Source organism: Geotrypetes seraphini, chromosome 3 (assembly GCF_902459505.1).
Source record: "Geotrypetes seraphini chromosome 3, aGeoSer1.1, whole genome shotgun sequence".
Classification (NCBI taxonomy): domain Eukaryota; kingdom Metazoa; phylum Chordata; class Amphibia; order Gymnophiona; family Dermophiidae; genus Geotrypetes; species Geotrypetes seraphini.
This window is the reverse complement of record NC_047086.1, coordinates 275,248,347-275,265,498: the sequence shown is the minus strand read 5'-3', so window position 1 is coordinate 275,265,498 and position 17,152 is coordinate 275,248,347.

The window sequence follows — 17,152 nt, the reverse complement described above, 5'->3', positions numbered from 1 at the left end:
ACCGTAGAACAGCAAAAACTTATCTAGAAATCTTGATCTCAATGGGGTCCCATTTCACAGCTTGCTTCAGAAGATCAATAAGGAAGCACTGTTCTTACAAAACTCAGTTTCTTTATATCACTTGTTCATAGTAGCATGACTTCATATTACATGTTCTTGTCGGCATGAATCAGCTCTAAGGCATTAGAGCTGATTCATGCCAACAAGAACAAGATATGAAGTCATGCTAATGCTCTTGTATCGTTCTATGGTATAGCCACACCTCAAATACTATGTGCAATTCTTGTTATCATATCTCAAAAAAGATATAGCATAATTACTGTAGAAAAGATACAGAGAAGGGTGACAAAAATGATAAAAGGGATGGTATAACTTCCCTGTGAGGAAAGGCTAAAATGGCTAGGGCTCTTCAGCTTGGAGAAGAGGCAGCTCATGGGTTATATGATAGAGGTCTATAAAATACTGAGTAGAGAGAAAGGGTAGATGTGAATTGCTTGTTCACTCTTTCCAAAATACTAGGACTAGGGGCATAAAATGAAGCTACTAAGTAGTAGATTTAAAACAAATCAGAGAAAATATTTCTTCACACAACTTGTAATTAAACTCTGGAATTCTTTGCTGGAGAATGTGGTGAAATCAGTTAGATTAGCGGGGTTTAAAAAAGGCTTAGATAAGTTCCTTAAAGAGAAGTCCATAGGCCATTATTGCAATGGCTTAGAGGAATCCACTGCTTATTCCTAGGATAAGCAGCGTAAAATCTGTTTTACTACTTGAGATCTAGCTATGTACTTGGGACCTAGGTTGGCCACTGTTGGAAACAGGATATTGGACTTTGATGGACCTTTGGTCTATCCCAGTACAACAAGTCTTATGTTCTTATAGAGGTGACAGGCATGCAAATTTGCCTCATGCATATTGTCACAGTGACACCCATGTGACTTTAAAGGAAACACTGCAGCACTCAGAAAATTAGGATGAAGATAAGGGCAAAACACTCATTGCTGAAACATCTGCCCCTAAAATTATGCCTAAAGTACTGCAGAGGTAAAGCCATCCTTTAAACCCTAGCTCTAAGGTTACTAAAACACCTAATACTTGTTCAACTTCCTCAAAGCAGTTGATAGCAGGGAAAGGCATGGAACTACAAGTCCCAGCATGCCCCGATCAGGGAAGAGTAAAGACCAGGGCTGGAACAGCTAACACAACCAGCTCAGGTGAAAGAGGTTTCGATCAGCTGAGGAAAGGCCAGAATGCTGCTGACATAAGGCAGTGGAGCTCAGCTGTTATCAAACCTAATCAGGGTAGAGTGGGAGGAAAAGGGGTGACGCCTTGGCAATTAACACACACTTCATCTCCCAAAGCAACTCTGATTATCAGAAAAAAAGTTTTCTCCAGCTCAAAGCAGGAAAATAGCAAACTCTCAGGACTCCCTCTTTTGGCCACCAGCGGGAGACGGCGAGACCAGCGCGTTCCCCAGGAGAGGGCAGCGTGGGAGCCCTGCTCCGCCCCTCTCCCTGGCCGCGAGAGAACACATAAAAGTTTGAAACCTCCTGTTTGGGCCCTCTTTTGGCCACCAGCGAGAGACGGCGAGACCAGCGCGTTCCCCAGGAGAGGACAGCATGGGAGCTCGGCTCCGCCCCTCGCCCTGGCCGCGAGGGAACACATAAAAGATTGAAGCGCCAATGGCGCTCAGCCGTTCGGCGCGCTGACGAAGGCGCATGACAAAGGTGCATGCACCTTAGTGCGCGCCTTTGTGAAGCGCCGGCAGCTTCGACCGTAGGGTTCTGAAGCTCACAAAACAGTGGTATAATAAAAAATATATATATATATATATATATATACCAAATCCGAACTATAGCTGAGTCGATAACTGAATCTCTTCCAACAGAGTGGTGAGCGAGAAAAGCTCCAAGAACAGGTAATCATCTAGCTTTACCCACTACCAACTAGCTGTTTCACCTTGTTAGACAGAATTGTTAGACATAATAGTAGGTACACCTTATTATACTTGCTATAATTGTTGGTATACCTTGTCATACTTAATTGTTGGTATACCTTGTTATAGTTAATAGTTGGTATACCTTGTCATACTTAATTGCTGGATATACTTAATTGTTAGTATACCTTGTTACATTTAATTGGTGGTTATACTTAATTATTGTTGATAGGCATCTTGCACTATCCTGTTTAAAAATCGATGAGCACCAAGAAAAGTCCCAACACCCACTCACACAACTTACTCAAAATTCCTACTCGAACCCTACTTATAGGCATAGGCCCTCCAAAAAGACAGCTAACACCAACAGAGCAAAGAACTCCAGAACTAACACCCCTATCCACGCACAAAAAAAATGGCAACATTCACACTTAAACTCATCCTAGTCCTACTCCTGCTCTCCCTACTCATAGATAAATGGAAAACAGCAGGATACCACACACATTCTATACCTATCCTCACAACAACACACAGACTGGTTCAACCCAATAGGAAACTCCAAACCCCCAGAACCCTGATTCCTTGTCCATCATCCAACCATGAAAACATTCCCACAATCTGGGGAAAAAGACCACCAACAAAAACTAAGGCAAGCTCACAAAAACTTCATTCACCATCTAGAACACTTATCAATACACTCACTACTCATTCTCCCTCAAAATTCACATCAATAGCATGCGCATATATGAATATATGATCTATCAGCCCAAAGACAGAACTAATCAAAGACTGGCTGATCAAAGATAATTTAGGCTGCCTCTTCCTAGCCGAAACCTGGCTCACTTCCGACTCAGACCCTCGCATTACTGAATTCTGCCCAAACGGATACAAACTAGAGCTAGTATGCAGAGAAAACAGAAGAGGTGGAGGTCTAGCAATCATTGTAAAAAACAACCTCAACATTAAAGTCCTAACCAAGCACTCCACCCCTCACCTAGACCTTTTAGCCAGCCAACTATCTGACAACTCTCTCACAGGAACTCTGAACTGCCTTCTCTGCTATGTCACACCAGGAAAATGGAACACCTCAAAACAAGAACTCGAAGAATTTATCTTCCAGAATTCCCTCTCTTCCACACATAACCTGATCCTAGGAGACATTAATCTCCACTTAGAAGACCACACTGAAGGGACACGTATCAGTATCATGTACCTTGGTAGTTTTCCATAGAATGTTTTGAAGCTGTAAGAAAACCAGACCCTGTTTGTTTTTCCTTCTCTGATGTTTGAAAAGATATGATCTTATCTTGTTGTGAGTGACTTCAATTGTTTTTATAAGCCATATTTGCAAACAGCTTTAGTTAAGAGGCTTTGCTGGCCAAGGCTTTTCTGACCTTTTGGACTCCAGTCTTGAGATAGAAAAAATGCTGATCTCTTTAGAGTTCCATGTGACCTATGTCCATATATGGTTTGTGTTTACGTCACATGCTGACACATGCTGACAACACTGATTCATTTAGAACAGGGGTGCCCAACGCATCGATCGTGATCAACCGGTAGCTCAGGAAGGCAACGTGAGTCGATCGCAGAGCCCATCCCGGGCTCTGTGATAGACTCGTGTTGCCGTCCCGATCTACCGGGCCTATCAGCCTTCCTCTCCCCGACGTCAAAGACGCCGACGCCGGGCATTAGGCTGTTTTTGTCATTTCGGGGGGGGGGGGGGGGGGGCGTGGTGGCGTAGTGGCGGCAGCAGCAACAGCCTGAAAAAGAAATCATCCTGGCCCGGGTCGGTGTCATACTCCGGAACTTCTACCTCTTCCAGCAGCCCTCCCCCTTCTACCTGCTTCTGGCCACACCCCCTGCTCCGCGGCTCTCTTCGGCAACTCAGCAGCAGCGATCGACACAAGCTTCTGACGTCGGGGCCTACCCTCTGCGAGTTCCGCTTGTTTCAACTTCCTTTTTCCACAAAGGCGGGACTCGTAGAGGGAAGGCCTCGATGTCGGCAGCTTGTCTTGATCACCGCTGCTGACGAGTTGCTTAAGAGAGCCGCAGAGAAGGGGGGTTTTGCCAGGTGCAGGTAGAAGGCCAGATGCAGGACTCGTGGGTGAGGGAGCAGAAGAGAGAGAGAAAGAGAGAGGGGAGGGAAACAAAAGGAAATATTTCATACTGGGCTGGGCCCGAGTGGAGGGAGGGTGGAAAGATTCTGGCTACAGGGTGCATTAACAAAGGAAAAGGGGGGAAAGCTGAAAATGGAGATAGTGACACAAAGAAGAGAAAGAGTAAGCAGGACCTACTGAATAAGGATAGAGATACAGAGGGGACATGAAGAGGAGGTGAAATAGAGACATAGAAGTAATGCTGAAAAAGTGTGTGGGGGGGGAGATAAAGACATTGAAAGGGCAAATGGTGAACATGGGGTAAAGACAAGGACAGAGACAAATGAAGATTCTGAAAAAGTGGTGAGATAGAGATATAGGTGAGATGGACACAAAGAAGGGTGATGCTGGAAAATAGGTGGAATGGTAATTCTGACAGACACAGAAGGGAAATGCTGGATCAAGGAGAGATGGGGCTCAGGCTGGATGGAATGGCCCGGAGCTTCCTCTCCTACGTCAGAATTGATGTTAGGGAGCGAAATGCTGGTCAGCGTGACGCTTCTGCAGGGAAAGCTTGGGACGGCGGTGGCTTGGGGGCTGTTCCCCGATGGCGGTGGTAGCAAACCGAGTGGCTTGGGGGAGGGCACGGAGAAAGAAAGAAAGGGGGCAGACAGGGAGACAGAAAGAAGGGGGAACAGGGAGACAGAAAGAAAAAGTTGGGGGAGAGAATGAGGTCTGGAGGAGAGGAAACATACAGGAGGCTGAAAGAAAGGAAGAAAGATTGGATGCACTGTCAGAAGAAGAAAGTGCAACCAGAGACTCATGAAATCACCAAACAGCAAAGGTAGGAAAAATGATTTTATTTTCAATTTAGTGATCAAAATGTGTCGGTTTTGAGAATTTATATCTGCTGTCTATATTTTGCACTATGGCTCCCTTTTACTAAACCACAATAGCGTTTTTTAGCGCAGGGAGCCTATGAGCATTGAGAGCAGTGCGAGGCATTCAGCGTAACTCCCTGTGCTAAAACCTACTATTGTGGTTTAGTAAAAAGGGAGGGGGTGTATTTGTCTATTTTTGTATTTTGTTACTGAGGTGACATTGCATAGAGTCATCTGCTGTGACCTCTTTGAAAAAACTCGGAATATGAATAATTAACATTTTCTCTGCCTTTCAGTGTGCTTTGTGTTTTTTTTAAATTTTATTGTTGGTAGATCATTTTGACTTAGCCATTATAAAAGTAGCTCGCAAGCCCATAAAGTGTGGGCACCCCTGATTTAGAATAATATAAAAGGGATGTAAAGCTCAAAATAAAGCGGACATGTTTGAAAGATGGTTTCTGGTCTTTAAGATGTGTCCCCGGGTACCTGGCTTCCAAATGACAGATACAGAGAAAGTATGGGGCAGGAATTGGGACCTAATCCTTTTCAGTTGGGGGCACGCCCGGGATGGGCAGATGATATCACCGATATTTTGTGAGTATTTCTGAATTTTTTCTGTTCTTTAATACTCACTAGGTATTGGTGACCTGTACCCACCCTTTATTTTAAGTTCAAGCTTTGGGTTCTATTATGGAGTTTTTTTGGGAAAAATCTCGGGGTACTTTCGGTAAGTGCCCCTCATGAATATAAGCAGCTGCCATTCTTTTGGGAAGAATGAAATTATTTATAGAACCCCACTGCCCACTCTGTCATTTGTGAGGTTAAAACTTTTATAGAGTATAAGATTTTATTGTCTCTTATTACTGTACCTCGCTCTGCCCAAACCCTCTCTCACTATCTCTCCTCGCTCCCACCATGAAGCCACCCTCCTGGCTCCTCCTTCTACTTCTCTGCTCTTTCACCAATACTTCCCACTGCCAAAAATCTCTCCCCCCCCAATCTCCCCGACTCCACAGTCTCAAACAACACCTGCCCAGGCCTCAGAATCCCCACACTAGTACACACTAGAACTCATCACAACAAAAAACACAGAGGAAGAAACCACTCCTCCTTAAAGTCTGTCCCTCCAGCCAACCTACCCAACCTCACCTCTGTCTCTCTCACCCCGGTCCCCACACTCTACTGTAACGCCAGATCAGTCCGCAACAAGACCCAAATAATAAAAGACCTACTCAATGACTCCAATCCGGGTTTCGTGTGCATCACAGAATCATGGATCGGAAAAGATGATACTTTCACACAAAACGAACTCTGCCCCCCTAGCTACCACGGCCTCTTCTCACCCAAAATCAACCGGAAAGGAGGAGGCCTGGCTCTGCTTTACAAATCATTCTTCAATGTTCAGCTCCTTGAAAAGGGCAGCCATACCTCTCTAGAATTCTTACTAGCTTCAGTTAAAGACAAACTCCACCCCCACCCACTAGGCATCTTGCTTCTCTACCGCCCTCCTATCCCCTGGAATAAATCCTCTGAACTTGTCCTAGAGACTATAACAAGAGTCTTCCTAAAATTCCAGAGACTACTGATCATAGGAGATATTAACCTCCACCTTGACGATAACACCAGCATGGACACAACTGAATTCAAAGACTTCTTCACCTCCCTTGGCTTCACCACTCCTCCACCCACACCTATCCATGATAAAGGACATACACTAGACATCATCAGCTTCCTCGACCTGACTGAGCACAAAACTTCTGCCGAAGAGGCCCGCTGGGACCTTGCCCCATGGTCTGACCACCTTCTAGGCTCTTTCTGCCTCCCCATCTTCATGTCTCATCTAGGTACTCCACCCCGGCCCACAAAATCTATCACCTACCGCAAAAAAATCACGAGCGAATTGTTCTGGCCCCAATTTCTTAACCAACTTCCCCCTTCTCCTAAACACACAGACCCAGAGTCCAACTGGCATAATTGGGTTACCCTTTCCGGGACTACCTACCACGCTCTGGCCCCTTTATCTACAAAATCTATCTCCCACTCCCACAAAGCCCCCTGGTACCTTCCATATCACAGGGAACTAAAACAGAATTGTCGAGCCCTGGAACGGAAATGGAAAAAATCGAAATCCCCCTCAGACAAACAATCCTGGCGAGACAACATTAAGTGCTATAACACAATACTAAAAAAAGCAAGAAAGAATTTCTATGGAGATAAAATCACCAGATCAAAAAATCAAAATAGTACTCTGTTCTACATCTGGCGAAACTTAACCTCAAAAAACGACTCCACCTCTCCCCTCTCCCCTCCTTCCGCAAACGACTTAGCCAAATTTTTCAATGAAAAGATTTCCACCATAAGGAGCTATTTCCCCTCAGCAGTCTCTTACAATTCTCTTCCTCCCAATGACTCAAACCCTATCCCAGCGGATAGATCCTGGATGACATTTGAACCCATATCTGAACCCCAGATCTCTAAACTCTGCCTCAGACTGAAATCCTGCAAATGCATCTTAGATCCTTTCCCATCCCATCTTTATGAAAACATTCCTGCACAGGCCATCTCCTCCCTTACGAGACTCATTAACTCTGCTCTACTATCAGGCTTGTTCTACACAAAAATGGGCCACATTGCCTTGTCACCTATTCTGAAAAAAGCCAATCTCGACCCCTCCCTACCATCAAACTACTGTCCCATAGCAAATATCCCTCTACTTACCAAACTTCTAGAAACCCTAGTTGCTACCCAGCTCTCCTCCTATCTCGAGAGATTCTCCATTCTTCACCCCTACCAACATGGCTTCAGACCCTGCTTTAGCACTGAATCCCTCCTAGTTTCCCTAATTTCAAAGGTACAACAACTACACTCACGTAACAAATTCGCTGTCCTACTACAATTCGATCTTTCTGCTGCTTTTGATGTCGTCCATCACGACATACTACTTTACCAACTTTCCGAGATTGGAATCGACTCCACCGTCCTAATGTGGTTCTCAAACTTCTTACGCTCCCGTTCCTACACCATCAACACAAATGGCACCATGTCCACTCCTTGGACTCCATCTTGCGGTGTCCCTCAAGGATCACCCCTTTCCCCTATTCTCTTTAACATCTACATGTCCTCCCTGAAACTCTTTCAACTATCCCCCCTGGAAACAAGCTACACTTATGCAGATGACATCCTTGTCCTCCTTGAGACTGACCAGAACCTCACCAACCTCCACGAAAACATTACAGCTTGCATAATGAGACTCCGTGCCTGGTCCCTCTCGGTACAGATGAAACTAAACGAATCTAAAACAAAACTACTCTGGCTCGGCCCAAAATTCGAACACCTGCCCACACTTTTCGCACTACCCACAGGCGATACACTACAGCTCGAGTTCTCATGCAAGGTCCTTGGTATCACTATCGATTCCTCTCTCTCCCTCAATGACCACCTCAACTCCTTGGCAAAATCATGTTTTTTCAGCCTTCACATGCTGAGGAAAGCTAGATCCTACTTCAGCCAACAACACTTTGCCATCCTTGTCCAATCCATCATCCTCTCCAAACTAGATTACTGCAATGCCATCTACTTAAATCTATCAAAAAAAAGTATTCTAAGACTCCAGCTAATCCAGAATACTGCAGCCAAACTGATCTTCTCAAATCGCAAGTCTGACCATGCCTCCCCACTCCTTGCCAAACTTCACTGGCTCCCAATAATCTCCAGAATCCATTTCAAATGTTCCTGCCTGGCTTTCAAGATCATTCATGGAATCCTGCCTCCTCTTATCCCACTGTCTTTCAACTCCTCCAATCCCGACTCCTCCAGAACTGCCCAAAGGCTTAAACTAGCCTTCCCCTCTCCACGCGGCATCCACTATTCAGGCAAACTGGGAAAATCCCTTCTCTTCAAAATCACAGGTCTTTGGAACGACCTCACCACAACGCTGTGGAACCTGAGCTCCCTTCAGTTATTCCGCAAACAACTGAAAACCTGGCTTTTCAGCAAATTGTAGCTCTGTCCTTCCCCCCTTTCTCTCCCCCCTTCTACACATAAGTTCATGTAATCCTTTTTCTTCTTCTCTACCCACTATTTTAAGTTCTTGTAAACCGTGTCGAGCTCCATTCTCATGGAGATGATGTGGTATATAAACTTAAGGTTTAGATTAGATTAGATTAGATTATAAGGTAAGATAAGCGAATATTTTTGCATTGTTATATTGTTTTTGTAATGAGTCATAAAGGCACTTAGGATTCTCCCCCTCCTAGACAGATGCGACTTGTACGGCTGTGTGTGTATGATATTCTTCCTTCAGCTCACATCTTTCTGTGTCACCAATCCTTTCCCGTATACGTTTGCACTGTTTAACACTGAGGTAGGACGTGCTGTTATGTGGAATGAATTGAAAGCGCTGTTTGAATCAGTCTAAGATCTTTCCTTCGCAGCTTGTACACAAGCAGCTTTCATTATCAGGGTCCGTGCATGAATGCTTTTGCCCCTCCCCCCAGACTTCCCGGTTTTGGGCTTCCACTGACCCCCTATAGTGTTTCTTTGAAGTTACTCATTCTTGTTTTTATCAAGCAGTACGGTGAGATTCCACTGCTTGTCACTTTTTCCTCTGGCATTATCAAAACCACCATCTCTTCTTACAATACGCCCATCGCTCTTGTTGTCAAAGCTGATGGCATTCCCCATTTCGTCCTAGACTTTAGGGCTGTTAATGTTTTGGTAATTCTCATTGCACTTATGTTTCTTCCTCTCCTCCATTCCACCGGCAGCCAATGTTTTTTTTTTTCTGTCATTGTCCTAAAGAAAGTTTTATTTTAGTCCCTGTTGGTGAGGCTTTTCAGCTCTTTTTTGCCTTCACCTTTTAGCAACAGTATACCTGGTGTGGAATGCCCCAGGGCAATGTTGACTCCATTGTCCGGGCTATTCTACAGCCATGCTCTGCCCCTCATGGTTCTGTCCTCATTCTGTACCTCTTTTTGTGTTCCATAATTCAGGAGACCTGTCAGGCTGATAGTTTGCACCTTTTACAATGGTTGTCTGTGTGTGGTCACAAGGTGTCACGAAATAAACTGCACTGGTGTAAATCTGACGTGAAATTCCTGGGTTTTGTCCTGTCTTATGGTCAGAGGAAAATCTGCACTTTCCGCATTGCTGCTGTTCTGGGTCTGCCCCGCCCAGCTACCAAGAAAGACATGCTTACTTTTCTTGATATGATTGGTCACTGCCGCCAATGGATCTCTGCTTGTTCCTTCTATGACCAGATTCTGAGACAGACCCTGGTTTCTGAAATGACTGCTCTTATCAGATGGACTCATGAAATGTTGGACATTTGAGATGTGCTTTGGTTTCTAGCTCAGGTCTGGGTCCTCCTGCTTATGCCCATATGTTTTATCTCTTTGGGACTATTGTAACACCATGAAGGGAGAACATGGCGGTAAGTTACGCTCTGTTGCCTTTTTTTCTATAGTCACTCCTGTTCAAGAAAGCCCTGGCTGCTTGTGCTATGGTAGTAGAGATGGTTACTCCTCTGACCCTTGGTCACCCCATTACCCTTCACACTTTTCACGATGTCCAAGCCCTTCTTTTAAATGGGCTCCTGGGTCTCAAGGGTGAACAGGACAGTTTCAGTCCTTTGTTACCCCTCCCCCCTCTGAACTTGATGCCTGGCGTTTGGCAGATGCCCAAAGCCGCCCTTTTGGATGGACTTTGGTGCAAAGAGGGGAAACCCTGGATACCAGCTGCTAGCTCTCCCTTATTCATTGCCCAATATCATGGTATTGGTTATCGTAGTGCTCACTCGACATTTTAACATTCTTGACCTTTTGCTCCTTGATACAGATATATATAACTCGATAATTACAGCTGGCACGGTTGTGACTTGAAAAACAAATTGGAAAATACAATTCCTTTCTATTGTTTTAGCTGAAATTAGGATGTTGCTAATTTAAAATGTTTTTTTCCGGATGTATACATAGCCATCCCAGATCAGTTTTGGCACAGATATTTCTAATGTTTTCCAAGGGTCCTCTTTATCACTGCAGAGATAGAGACGCTCCAAAGAGACATTAGCTTTATGCCTTTTTCCAAATATGAGATGGTTATGATATACATTATTGTTTCTTTGTTTTGGTTTTTTATATCAATGTGTTTATTTGCAGAGTTAAATTCAGCCCTGCACACTTGACAGATGGAGTAATAGCTCCATGCTTAAAACTTTATGTTTTGTCTGTGTCATGTCTACTTGGTTTAGTTTAGTGGGTACCCCAGGATACATAACATTGGCCATTTATAGAGCTCTTTTTCCATTTCTTACTAGCCTAACTGCGCAATGTTCTTTTACTTTTAGCTTTCATATTCTGAATGAAGTTTAGTTAGGAGTTATATGTTTAAGAAAAAGCTTTACTTTATACAGCGTTTATTTCGTGGTGTTCCCTACATATGATCCATTCAGTATATATTTCTGAATACATTCAGTACATCAGTATGGTCTCTCTGAAATGCATAATAGTTATATGCAGCACGCAAAAACATATCTTTTTGGACTGTTCAATTAAGAACCTTAAGTAACTGAGTATTGTCTCTCTTTTGCCATAGCAATATCAAGTAAATGAATTGGTATTGTCACATGTTGCCACATTCAGTACAGGCAACATGGTTTCTCTCTCGTTTTCTATCTCTTATTTGGATCACATTGGAGTACAGCTGCTGAATGATATTTGGAATGCTTTTCAAGCATCTCTTTTCAAGTATCTCTTTCTGTATGCACAGACATCTGGCTGCTCTCCCTTTGAGATTCTCACGGGATGACCTTTCCCCGACCCATGGGTAGACAAACCCTCAATAGTTGAGAGTAGTGATTTTCCCTTGATACAGGAGGAATACGTCCAAAAGCTCATTGAAATATTAGGGCTTGTTCAAAGAAACGTGTCTTGCACTTCTTTTTTCTCTCCACAGATTCCTACCCATTTTTTCCAGTCTGATGACAAAGTGATTGTCCAGAAGCTTTCCAAGGATAGGAAGCAGACGGATTTCCCCTTTGGTCTTCCCACTACTGTGATCGCTGTGACCAGGCCCGCTGCACTCACTGAGGAGTTTCCTGTTTGGATCCACGCAAGTCGCTTGAAGAGGGTTAACCTAAAACCCCAGAAGCAAGTCTTCCCTTGCTCAGATTTCACCTCCTCCAGTGGAACAACATGATGATCTCATTGCAGCATTCTACCAACTTTATCATTCTCTTACTGGCAAGGCTGCTGCTAGTTTTTCTCCCTGTATGGATCATTTCTAATTGGGTCTACAGGGATGATGTGTTCTGGGTCCACGACACTTTCTGCCCATACCCATCTGTAAATGACACTCCTGCTGTAAACAGCACCCCCGGCATCTCTTTGCGAACACGACGTCAAGCTGGACTACTCCCTCGCAAAGGCTGTCCTTCAATTGGAATCCAGAAAGACAGACAGTATGCTATCCTTTGGTAAAACTCCAGCAGTGTGCAAGTTGCCACCTTCTGTTTTGAGTATTGTGACATTGTGGACTGTTCATCAATTGATATCCTAAGGCTGTGTCATTGGTTCTCAGAGATTTCTAAAACTAAAGACATATGTATATATATGTGTTACTGACTCACGTTGGGGGGATAAGTGTGCATTTTGGGGAGCGGTAGGGTGGAATATTGATACTGCCTGGGTTTATAAATCAGAAAGTACTCTGAAAAAAGTGGATCAAAATGGTAAATCACTGCTTACTTGTATGACCCTTCATAAGGTTGGAAACTGTTATAGGAAAAGCATTCCTGTACAAATTATTAAGCTTTCTCTTACTATTGATAACCCTAGACCTACTGATGAAGGTATGTACATTATGGACATATGGTTTAAGGGTGGGTCTAGCTATCCGACCCATCAGTTTTTCTTACGGGATCTATCTACCTCCACTCATCCTCTCCCGCCATTTTGTGGGTGCCCCAAAAATATTAACCCACTGGCCCCTACATTCAATAAACTTACTCACATGATGGCTATTGCAATCCCACTTTTGAAGATACTATGACTGTTGAGGTAAGGTTTTCAGAACATAACCTTTGGTTAGAATGGATGAAATTCACTACTGATCAACCTAATAAGAGTAATTGTTACATATGTGCTCAAGCTAGACCCCATCTAGGAACCGTACCTCTGGACCTCCCTCCTGGTATCCAACCATGCTTTTTTGGGTTATTTACCAATATCTCCTCTAATTTTACCGATCCCCTTTGTGCGCTGTGGCGTTCTAAATACCCTTTGCTGCCAGGACAGCAAAAGCTTGATATTGCCGTTACCATCTATAAGGGTAATTACACATGTCATGTTTCTAATCTGACACAGGGTAGTTTTGTAGGTAATTTACCCCCAGGTTATTGTTCTGTCTTGGCTCATAGGTATGCCCCATTGTTGCTGCATCAGATTTTCAACCTAGGTGATATTTACTGGCTTTATGGAGACTTTTGGCTTCCTGTTAAGCTACCCAGCCAGTGGATAGGCCAGTGCACTTTAGCTAAGGTTATCATGCTCCTGCATATTCTTTCTGAAAGGCATCCTTCCTATTTACATGGTTTTTCCTCTTTTCTGTCTCGATATAAATCTGATTGCATGTATACATAGATGCTATAGGGGTCCCAAGAGGGGTCCCAGATGAATTTAAGGCCCTAGCTCAGGTTAAGGCTGGGTTTGAGTTCCTTATTCCCTTTATTACTATTAATAAGAATGTTGATTGGATTAATTAAATTTATTATAATCAGCAACGCTTTGTGAACTACTCTAGGGACGCCTTACAAGGTATTACTGATCAATTAGGCTCCACTTCTCAGATGGTTTTCAAAATCGTATGGTCCTAGATATGATTCTAGCTAAGAATTCTGTAAAATTCTTCCTAGTACTTTAAGCTGTTGCACTTTTATTCCTGACAATATAGGTTCTACTATGGCCATTCAGAAATTAGCAGACTTCTCTGCTGAGCTCAAACGTAACTCTGGTTTATCTAATTCTTGGGATCAGCACTTTAGTTGAATGCAGGGCTGGGTAAAAGACCTTTTTATTGTTATAATCTCTATTATTATCTGCACTCTTGTCTTTGACTGCTCATGTATTGTGTTATTCGTATTACAGCTCCTAAAACCCCTCCTCGAGAGACATATCTAGAGTATCTCTCCCTCCAAGCTCATGCTGTGCGTTTATGATGTCATTTTCATGACGTAAGAGGGGATTGAAGGGACACGTATCAGTATCATGTACCTTGGTAGTTTTCCATAGAATGTTTTGAAGCTGTAAGAAAACCAGTCCCTGTTTGTTTTTCCTTCTCTGATGTTTGAAAAGATATGATCTTATCTTGTTGTGAGTGACTTCAATTGTTTTTATAAGCCATATTTGCAAACAGCTTTAGTTAAGAGGCTTTGCTGGCCAAGGCTTTTCTGACCTTTTGAACTCCAGTCTTGAGATAGAAAAAATGCTGATGTCTTTAGAGTTCCATGTGACCTGTGTCCATATATGGTTTGTGTTTACGTCACATGCTGACACATGCTGACAACACTGATTCATTTAGAATAATATAAAAGGGATGTAAAGCTCAAAATAAAGCGGACATGTTTGAAAGATGGTTTCTGGTCTTTAAGATGTGTCCCCGGGTACCTGGTTTCCAAATGACAGATACAGAGAAAGTATGGGGCAGGAATTGGGACCTAATCCTTTTCACACACCTCCAAACAAGTAACATTCCTCAACACCATATCTTACCAGATACTCAATCCCGAACCCACGCATGAAAAGGGCCATCAACTTGATATTGCCGCTTACACATCTCCCAACCTCAACACACAAAACATCCACATCACCAACGGCTCATGGCATCCTACCTTATGGTCTGACCACTACAAGTACACCTTCACTATCAACTGGGTGCATAATAACATCAAACCTACTCCACGCATAACAAGTTTCAAGTCCATACAGAAAATCGAACCTACCACATTCTGGGACACAGTAGACCCAGCAATAGATTTAAACAACCCCAAAGAATTCATAAACACCTGGCGTTCCACAAGTGAATCCACTTTGAATAAACTAGCACCACTAAAAACAAAAATCAAAATATGCAGACCATCAGACAAATGGTTTGACGCCGAACTCCTACACCTAAAAAGGCAATGCAGACAAATAGAAAGGATATGGAAAAAACAGAAACAAGACCACAATAAAACAGAATGGAGATCCCAAATCAAACAATACAAAATCAAACTGAAGGAAAAACGAAAAGACTACTACTCCAAACTCATTGGCACCGATAAACCGGACACCAAAAAACTTTTCAGCATTGTAAAAAATCTCACTGATACCAAACCCTTCCTCGCCACCCAAGGAACCCAGACTCCAACAGCTTCTCAACTAGCGGACCACTTCAAAAATAAAATCATCACAATCAGATCCACATTCAACAACTCTCAAAACATCATAGAAGAGATACTAATAAAACCTACAACAGATGAAGCCATCTCAGCAGATAGGATCTGGACCAACTTCCCAACGACACAATGGTCAGACCTTGACCGGTTGTACAAAAAATACAGCAAATCTTCTTGTGATTTGAACAACTGTCCTCCCTATCTACTAGCTACAGCGTCCACTAAATTCATAGCATGTCTCACGCTATGGTTGCAAACCACCCTCAGGGAAGGTCAGTTCCCTCCTGAACTTGGCGAAATCATAATCACTCCCATACTAAAAGACCCCAAAGGCCCAATAGACAACCCAACAAATTATAGATCAATCACTTCTATCCCACTATACGTCAAACTCATAGAGGGTCTAGTAGCACAATATCTCTCCAATTACCTAGAAGACCACCACATCCTGCACCCAACTCAGTCTGGTTTCAGAACTAATCACAGCACAGAAACACTACTGGTATCTTTACTAGATATAGCCCGACAGCACCTCAGCAAAGGATACAAGTTACTAATCATCCAACTCGATCTTTCAGCAGCATTCGACTTAGTGGACCATCCCATACTACTCCAGATACTAGATGCCATAGGAATATCAGGTAAAGTTCACAACTGGTTCCAAGGATTCCTTAAAACAAGATCATACAGAGTCAAGTCAAAAGATCTTTTATCTGACCCTTAGACAAACCCCTGCGGAGTACCACAAGGATCCCTTCTATCGCCCATACTATTCAACCTCTTCATAGCTTCCTTAGGCACTGCCCTAGACGCCCTAAATATAACATCTTTCAGCTACGCGGATGACATAACCATCCTCCTCCCCTTCGACATCCAAGACCCCATCTCCAATGGACGCCTGAAAACAACACTGGAAACTGTAGAAAAATGGATGATGAACCACAAGCTGAAATTGAATGCGGAGAAAACCAAATTCCTACTACTTGAGAAGGAACAAAAACCATCCCTAACAGAACTGGAAGTAAACGCAATCAAATATCCAATACAGAGCACTCTCAAAATCCTGGGAATACAATTAGACAGATGCTGCACAATGCAGACACAAATCCACAAAATCATACAAAAAGCATTCTTCACCAAGCGAAACCTAAGAAAAATAAGAAAATTCTTTACCAAAGAACACTACAAGATCATTGTACAATCCCTCACACTTAGTACCTTAGATTACTGCAACAGCCTCTACCTACCATGCCCAAACAACATGATAAAACAACTACAGACAGTTCAGAACACAGCCATCAGACTCATTTACTCTCTTAGCAAATTTGACCACATCACCCCCGCCTATGTAGACTCTCACTGGCTTCCGATAAAAGCAAGAACTCAATTCAAATTTTATTGCCTACTATTTAAAGTAACCCATGGTACTGCCCCCAGCTACCTAAACAACCGCCTATACCGCTACCGCTCACCCAGATCAAGGAGAACTCAGAACCTATTCACCTTCCCCCTCATAATGGTACACGACGTAAGAAACTTTACGACAGCCTTCTAGCGACACAGGCAGCGAAAATTGACCCCACCATCACCAAACTGATGACCAAAACAACAGACATCAAAATATTTCAAAAAGAAATCAAAACATTTCTATTAAAAAAATATGTCCCTACTTACTAATCTCCCCCCCATTCGCACAAGCTTTCTCCCCCGTGAATAACACATTAGTCAACTCCTCAAACCATACCTACCAAAAATATTCAGATTCCAAAATAAGCAACCATCATCTATATCCAATAAAATTCTTCCTTCA